We start from the raw sequence: 8,193 nt of genomic DNA, 5'->3' as shown, positions 1-8,193 counted from the left end.
GTTAGCTTGGGTGGAAACTTCCTATATGGCCACAATATTCTATACTTCAACTTCCTCTGAAGCATCTAGTGCTGGCCACCATTGGAGACAAAATGCTGTACTAAATAGATCACAGATCTGATCTGGAATGGAAATTCCTGTGTTCCTCTCTTGTGTGTTTATTTTTCTTCTAGGAGCTGACCTAGGCTGGAAAGTTCAGATCTGTATCCAAACCTTCCACAAGTTTGGGAGTGTTCAGATACTGAGGTTAGGTCCAGGCTCACTGCTAAGGCTCTTCCCTCTACTCACGCCTCTACGCTCTTTGGTTTCAATCAAAACTGGAAGGAGAAGTTCCATAATATTGCAAGAAAGATGGTTTTTGTGGTTTTGCTGAACTGGGCAGAATCAGGAAGTAGGGCTCATGAGAGAACCTGAGCTTATAAAATTGTCAGCCTGATTTCCAGATTACATGCAGTGCTGAGTGTTTCCGCAAACTGAACTTTTTGAGCTTTGCCCATCAGGAGGTATTATCCACTTCTAAACAAAGTACAAAGCGATTGTGTGACCTCTGCAGTGACCTATATCCAGAGGCGGCTCTACCAATTTTGCCGCCCCAAGCAGTGGCCGCAGAATTGTCCCCGCACCCGGAAGAGGGGCAGAGCTGCCTCCAAATTGCCGCCACGGGACATGGATGGCCGCCCCATTCTGAATGCCGACCCAAGCAACTGCTTGGGAAGCTGGTGCCTGGAGCCGGCCCTGGCTATATCCATGTTTCCCTTGGGGCCCGCATAAATTACGGAAGCCCTCAGGCTGTTTTAATATGCATGGGGACTAGCCCTGCAGAGAACTGTGGCAAAATCAGGGCAATGCAATGGTCAGACTGTCCCTTTGATCTGAGCTCGGTGCAGCACCCCGAATGTGGACAAGCTGCAAATAGAGCCTGACGAGATACAAATCTGTGCACTGTCTATATTTTTCTTCCTGTAAGAAATGATAAACATAAAATTGCTTAGAAATATGGATGCTATTTATATATAGCATGTTTATGCATTTTAATGGGCTAGATCCTGTTGACTTTAGACAATAGACTTTCATTGAGGACCAGAACACACAAATGCAAATGGATTCCTGTCTACAGCTGAAAGGAATACACTTTTTAACTTCTCGTGTTCAGGGTTTTCATTTGACTCCAGTTGCCTGGCTGGAATGAAAGCTGCCCATAACAGTTTTCTTTGAAAATTATGCTGGCCCAACGATATGCAGAACTCTACTCGATCGCCACCAATTTGAAAAGATCTAGAAAAAGTCACACAAATGCACCTGATTTTAGTCTGTTAAAGTATCTGCACACATCCATTGTCATGTGACAGCTAGGCATGAACTGTTAGGTACAGTGGGCCAGACTCTCTGCTGTAACCAGCTTCTGCTGGGTGTGGCAGAGAGAGGGGCTGTTAGGGAGCCACTTGCAGTTCCCTGGTTTTCTGCCCAACCCTGGCCCTGGAATTAGGTTAGAGCAACCTCTAGGACAGGGGCTGCTGTAACATGCACCAGCTGGCAATGCTCAACAAGGAGCCATCCATCATCTGAGGATAGCTGGAGTGCAGTCACTCCGGCCATGCCTCCTCTTCATCCTCACTATGTCCATCCCTGTTCCCTAACATGGGGAGGGTGGCACTGAAGCTGGCTATGCTTACTGTGCATCACCCTGGGGGTTCTCCCATGCAAGGGGAATCCTCAGCTTTGAGGGTCAGGAGAATCTGGGCGTGAGCAGCCTAGGGGGAGTAAAGCAGGGCAAAGAATCTGCCCCAGTGTCTGGATATTACAAGTGAAAACAATGTGCTGTGTTTTGAAAGTGGAGCCCACAGTGTTTTAATGTAAGTGTAAGAAAGACAGGAGGATCCTTTCAGCTATGCATGTCCACCTATTTAACACAGCAGGTCTAAAGTCTCCCTTTCTGTGCAGGTTTCCTAAGGCCTGCACAGTCTTGAATTCATTTCTGAAATGTTTATGCTGTAATCACCCGCCCTTGTGAGAAATGGAAATGAATTGCTTACATTCAGCTAGATTGGTGTTAGTAGCTGATGGTTTCTCAGTGACTTGTGTGAAATGACTTTGTCTCAAAGATAGTTCGATAGTATTTGTCAAAGCAAGAATCTGACAAATATAGTCTTTTTTAGGTTTTAGTTCACAAATCCTTTGCAACCCATTCCCGGCTCCTGCAAATGTATTCGCTATTTATAAGTATTGGCCAAATAGTTTGGATGAACAATTTTCAGACAGTGTGATGAGGTTCACTGCAACTATTTACTCTTCATGGTTCCCAATCTATGGTGTATGATTGGCCATGTGATACTGTCTCTGTTTCATGTTTGAACGACTAGCCCTTTAGTAGGAGAATGACAAATAGTAAATCATCCATGTCAGCTGTGAAGTTGCAAAACTTTCAGGATTCACAAATATTTTCATGACTACTGGTAGTCGCCCAAATATTCACAAACAATGAATAATCTGAGCCCATCAATACCAATGATTCAAAGTGAAGTTGTTTATCTAGGAATGTATTTTATGAGATTGCTTTTTCTTTCTTTTCCCAGCAGTTGTCACAATCCAGTGCCTAGTAGACAGCTATGAACATCACAGAAAACCAATCCGCAGTTGACACATTAGAACTCGCATGGTAGGTTCAGCAGCTAGACCAGATTGATTTGGCCTGAGGATCAAACTAGAGATGAGCTCTCCAGAGCACGGTTAGGCACATTGATGGGGCAGCGTGGGGAAGCTTGCACAGCTGCTGCCCATGCTGTACCCATAAATAGAGAGTTTCAGTCACTGGAATTTATAATCCAGCACATTTCAGGAACAACAAAACTCACTTTTAAAAAATGGCACCAAAGAAACAGGCAAAGCCACTTTCCTGGTCGATGAGATGAAGAGGACACAGCAGAAAAGCTGTAGAAGGGTTTAGTATTAGAAAATGTGCACAATTTCACAACAAGCCACCAAGTAATGAAGCAAGATGCCAGCCTGCTCAGACTGATCATGTGATTCCATCAATCACATGAGCCCACTTTACAGAGTAAACCCTACTTCTGTTCCTTTCACTCAGGATAATCAGCAGGTTAATTCCTACCAGGCTCTGTTTCCGCCCACATTTTGTAGCATTCTGGATTTTTTTCCAACAGCATTAATAACAATCCTCAGTAGAGAAGTAAGAAAAAAAGGAAGGTTGATAAAGACATCTAAACCCTATGAGATTATGATAGTGGCTGGACTTTTATTTTTTCATTTGTAGATTTAGCACTGACATAAATATAAAATTGCAGCATCTTGTCAGGTTGCAGCTATTGGTCCCTCCCTGCCACCTGCCTAGTTAGTCTGGCATGAGAAAATAGATGCGTGTTCTGGGCCAAGTAACACAATTTAACAGCCTCCCACATATAAATAAAAAAGCATAACATTTCAGAGCCCACGTCCTTTCTCCTTGAGGAGGAGGGTGTGAAAAAATGGGCCTGATTCTCCTCTAACTCAAACCCTTTTAAACAGGGGTAACTCCATTGACTTCAACATACTTTCTCCTGACTGACAATGTTGTAAGTCAGGAGAAATACCCAAATAAATTTGTTAGTCTCTAAGGTGCCACAAGGACTCCTCGTTGTTAATGTTGTAAGTGCGATCAGAATCCTGTTCCAAAGGTCTTGATTCTCCTTTGCCTTGTGTTATCATTTAGGCCATCATTCTGATCTGGTAGCATTTTACACCCACTTTCCACAGGTGTAAACACAAAGGGCAAAAGAGTAGAGAATCAGGCTCGTGGATCCAGTCCTGCACAGTGGTGAGTGCTTCTGCAAGCCTAAAAGACAACATCAAGATTCCGTTGAGCTGGGGGAACCAGCCCCTGGAGAATAGCCCTGATAAAAGAGGGATTCCCAGGCAGTGTAGAGCTGGAACAGAGACCATGACCCAGCAAACAAAGTCTCTGCATTTGCAATTCTACAAGCCCAGATGTTAGCAAAGGAGATTTACTGTGGGCATTGCTGCATGTCCTATTTGAGTTGAGGTTTGCAATTTTCACGCAGTTGTTACATTTTATGACTCTGCGATGCTTCCCAGGGGTGCCCAGGGTTGTGAGACACCTCGCTACCACCTGCCTTTAGCATGAGGAAGTCATGTCGGTGCCTGCTGTGAGTCACTCCCCAGCTCCACAGATAGCACAAACACTCCCCTCTAGGCCTTGCAGGTCCTGCTGTTACTCTACAGGTCAGCAGTAGGCACACTCCAATCCTTTAGCCTTCTGAGCATCTCCCTGGAATGTCCAGCCCCAAGTCCACTGGACACCCACAGTATCCACAGATCTGCTGCTTCCAAAAGAGCAGTACACCCAAGCTTGCCATTTTCACCTCAGAGCACCACTCTGCTTAACTCAGAGCACTTCCATTCATTTATAGTGAAAGCAAGTATAAGTTTATTTAATGTAGCATAGAGATTCAAGTGATAGCAAGCAAAAGTATTGGAAACAAGCAGTTACTTATCAAATAAAATCATATCATGCATTCTAGAGCCTAGACTTAATTAACAAGCTACTCTCCTGTTTAACCAAGTACTGCTCACCCAAAAGCCCTGCAGCAATTTATAGCCAGGCTAGAGACTACTATGCCGCCAGCTTGCCTCCTAAGTGAAGGATCCAGTGTGTGCCTTTGTACTTCTAGGTATACTAGAACAATCCTTTGTCTTTATTCATATACAGGGCACCTCCATGCTGTTTGTTTGTTCCTGCAGATTTACTTTCTTGTACATTTTGAAGTCTCTCAGTACACATCTGGCTATACATCCAAAGAGCCATTCATTGTGAGGCAGAAGATACACAATACACACATGGCCAGACAGAGAGAGAAGTGTCATAGAATCATAGAATATCAGGGTTGGAAGGGACCTTAGGAGGTCATCTAGTCCAACCCCCTGCTCAAAGCAGGACCGATCCCCAACTAAATCATCCCAGCCAGGGCTTTGTCAAGCCTGACCTTAAAGACTTCTAAGGAAGGAGATTCCACCACCTCCCTAGGTAACCCATTCCAGTGTTTCACCACCCTCCTAGTGAAAAAGTTTTTCCTAATATCCAATCTAAACCTCCCCCACTGCAATTTGAGACCATTACTCCTCATTCTGTCATCTGCTACCACTGAAAACAGTCTAGATCCATCCTCTTTGGAACCCCCTTTCAGGTAGTTGAAAGCAGCTATCAAATCCCCCCTCATTCTTCTCTTCCGCAGACTAAACAATCCCAGTTCCCTCAGTCCTTCTCTCCTCATCACTCATGTGTTCCAGTCCCCTAATCATTTGTGTTGCCCTACACTGGACTCTTTCCAATTTTTCCACATCCTTCTTGTAGTGTGGGGCCCAAAACTGGACACAATACTCCAGATGAGGCTTCACCAATGTTGAATAGAGGGGAATGAACACGTCCCTCTATCTGCTGGCAATGCCCCTACTTATACATCCCAAAATGCCATTGGCCTTCTTGGCAACAAGGGCACCCTGTTGACTCATATCCAGCTTCTTGTCCACTGTTACCCCTAGGTCCTTTTCTGCAGAATTGCTGCCTAGCCATTCGGTCCCTAGTCTGTAGCGGTGCATGGGATTCTTCCATCCTAAGTGCAGGACTCTGCACTTGTCCTTGTTGAACCTCATCAGATTTCTTTTGGCCCAATCCTCTAATTTGTCTAGGTCCCTCTGTATCCTATCCCTACCCTCCAGCATATCTACCCCTCCTCCCAGTTTAGTGTCATCTGCAAACTTGCTGAGGGTGCAATCCACACCATCCTCCAGATCATTAATGAAGATATTGAACAAAACCGGCCCCAGGACTGACCCTTGGGGCACTCCACTTGATACCGGCTGCCATCTAGACATGGAGCCATTGGTCACTACCTGTTGAGCCCGACAATCTAGCCAGCTTTCCATCCACCTTATAGTCCATTCATCCAGCCCATTCTTCTTTAACTTGCTGGCAAGAATCCTGTGGGAGACCGTTTCAAAAGCTTTGCTAAAGTCAAGGAACAACACGTCCACTGCTTTTCCCTCATCCACAGAGCCAGTTATCTCATCATAGAAGGCAATTAGATTAGTCAGGCATGACTTGCCCTTCGTGAATCCATGCAATAAACCTCTGCCTGAAAAGAACATTTCCGAGGTATGTCACCTTCTGGTGACCTGCCCTTAACTCCAGGAATTTAAGAACATAATTTTCAGTGTAGACACGTAACTCCTTAAATATTATCCATACATACATGTTGCAATGATTGTGACGACCAGGAGGTTAGTGGCTCTAGGTAGAGTACTAGCTTAGGTGAGCTATTATGTAGTTTGTAGAGTCTATTGTATATTATGTAGAGTCCACCCTTAGGTGAACTATTATTACAGGGTGTCCCTGTAAAACCCTATGCACACACACACCCCGTGCCCTCTCCCAGTTGATACCAATGGGTTATGGGTCACAGGCACCACTGAAGGTAAGATAAAAGAATCCCAAATTTTTGTCATTAAGCTTGTTCTAAGAGAGGGATGAAGCTAATACATAAACATTTTGCCAAGTGGTATCTGGGGCATGGCAAGTGAAGCACATCTGAGCACACACGAGAGCAGAGAGATGTGCCTGTCTCTTTAAATATAAATATAAATATAATATAATATAATATGAAAATGACAAAATGATTCACCCAGCACTGAATAAGGATAACACTGTTTCTTCAATATTGTCAAGGAAAGAAGCAAGTTTCTTCAGGAAGAAAGTACAGTACATATTCATGTCCTCAAGGCACTTCTTCATTTGGAAAACATGTTGGTCCCAATTCTCATCTCAAATATATGGGCACATATCACTGGGTATATTGTAAATTTAGGCTCTGCAATGTTATCTTTAAGCAGTATCATGTGATGCCTGCAAAAAACTTGACTATGGCTAGGCTGCTGGTGTGCTGAGATAACAGCCTAACATGCTGACCAATAATGTCTCATTGTTTCCTTGTTCCCCAATCTGTCTGTCTCTATCCGTTGTCTCTTGTCTTCTACTTACAGTATAAGCTCTTTGGGGCAGGGACAGTGTTTTTGTTGTGTGTTTCTACAGCACCTAATGAAATGAGGTGCTTGTCCATGAGTGGGATTCCTAGATGCTAGGGCAATACAAATAATAATAATAATAGTAAATAATGTAAAATGAATCTATATCATGCTTGTAGAACTCAAAAAGTTCTCAAGTGCTCAACCAATGCTTAAATGTTAACTGTTGGATCCCACAGAGAGCAGCGTAGATGGCAGCATGGGAGAAGGTAGTGGGTCAGATACCTAGCTAGTGTAAATCTGTAGCTCTACTGAAGTTAATGAAGTTATGCCAAATTACACCAGCTGAGAATCTGGCTCAGAGTTATCAAAGCTTTGAAAGTGGAGCTAAATCATGGTGAAATGTTTTTAGCACAAATGACCCCAGTTGTTTTCCAGAGGAGTGAAATCTAGAACTGAATCCTTGTTCTTCTCTTCAGAGCCGGCACAACCTTCAGATTAAAGCACAGGTTGGATCTCTGCGAGTTGTGGGTAGTATACAGTGAGGAGGAGGAAGCTTGTGCATTCTGTGTCAACTCTAAGAGTTCCATCATCCTCATCTGGCCCACCAGAGTCTGCATTGTATCTTTCCGGTGAGCCCTGAGGACATTCCCAGATGCAACATCGGATGTTCGTGATACAATCTTCAGTCCCCTCTGTTATCACTCAGGCTTGTTACAGTATATTGGAAGTGAATGTGCAGACACCGCTAGGTTTTTGCAAAGTAACCATCATTTTAAAATAAGAACATGACCATGCAAAATCAGAGTGCAGAGGTCAGGTTTCAATCTGGGAAGGGAAGGCGGGGTTCACAAGCTGTGTGTATGGAGAGCGGGGACCAGACTAGCAGGGTACACAGTTATATATCTTCTGTGTAGTGTTCAGCAGTTAAAAGCAATCACTTTTGTGCACTACAGGCACAGAGGACCTGCCTTTCTTTGTCAGATAAAACCATCTTCGCATCAATAAGCATCACCCTTACTATCAGCCACATGACATCTCATGCTCAAATAAATGTTAGTCTCCAAGGTGCCACAAGTCCTCCTTTTCGTTTTGCGGATACAGACTAACACGGCTGCCACTCTAAAACCTGATCTATCATTAGTTCATGACAATAACTGT

Source organism: Lepidochelys olivacea (assembly GCF_965140295.1).
Source record: "Lepidochelys olivacea isolate rLepOli2 genome assembly, chromosome: 3".
Lineage (NCBI taxonomy): Eukaryota > Metazoa > Chordata > Testudines > Cheloniidae > Lepidochelys > Lepidochelys olivacea.
The sequence above is the reverse complement of the archived record's forward strand: the minus strand, read 5'-3'. Positions refer to the sequence as shown.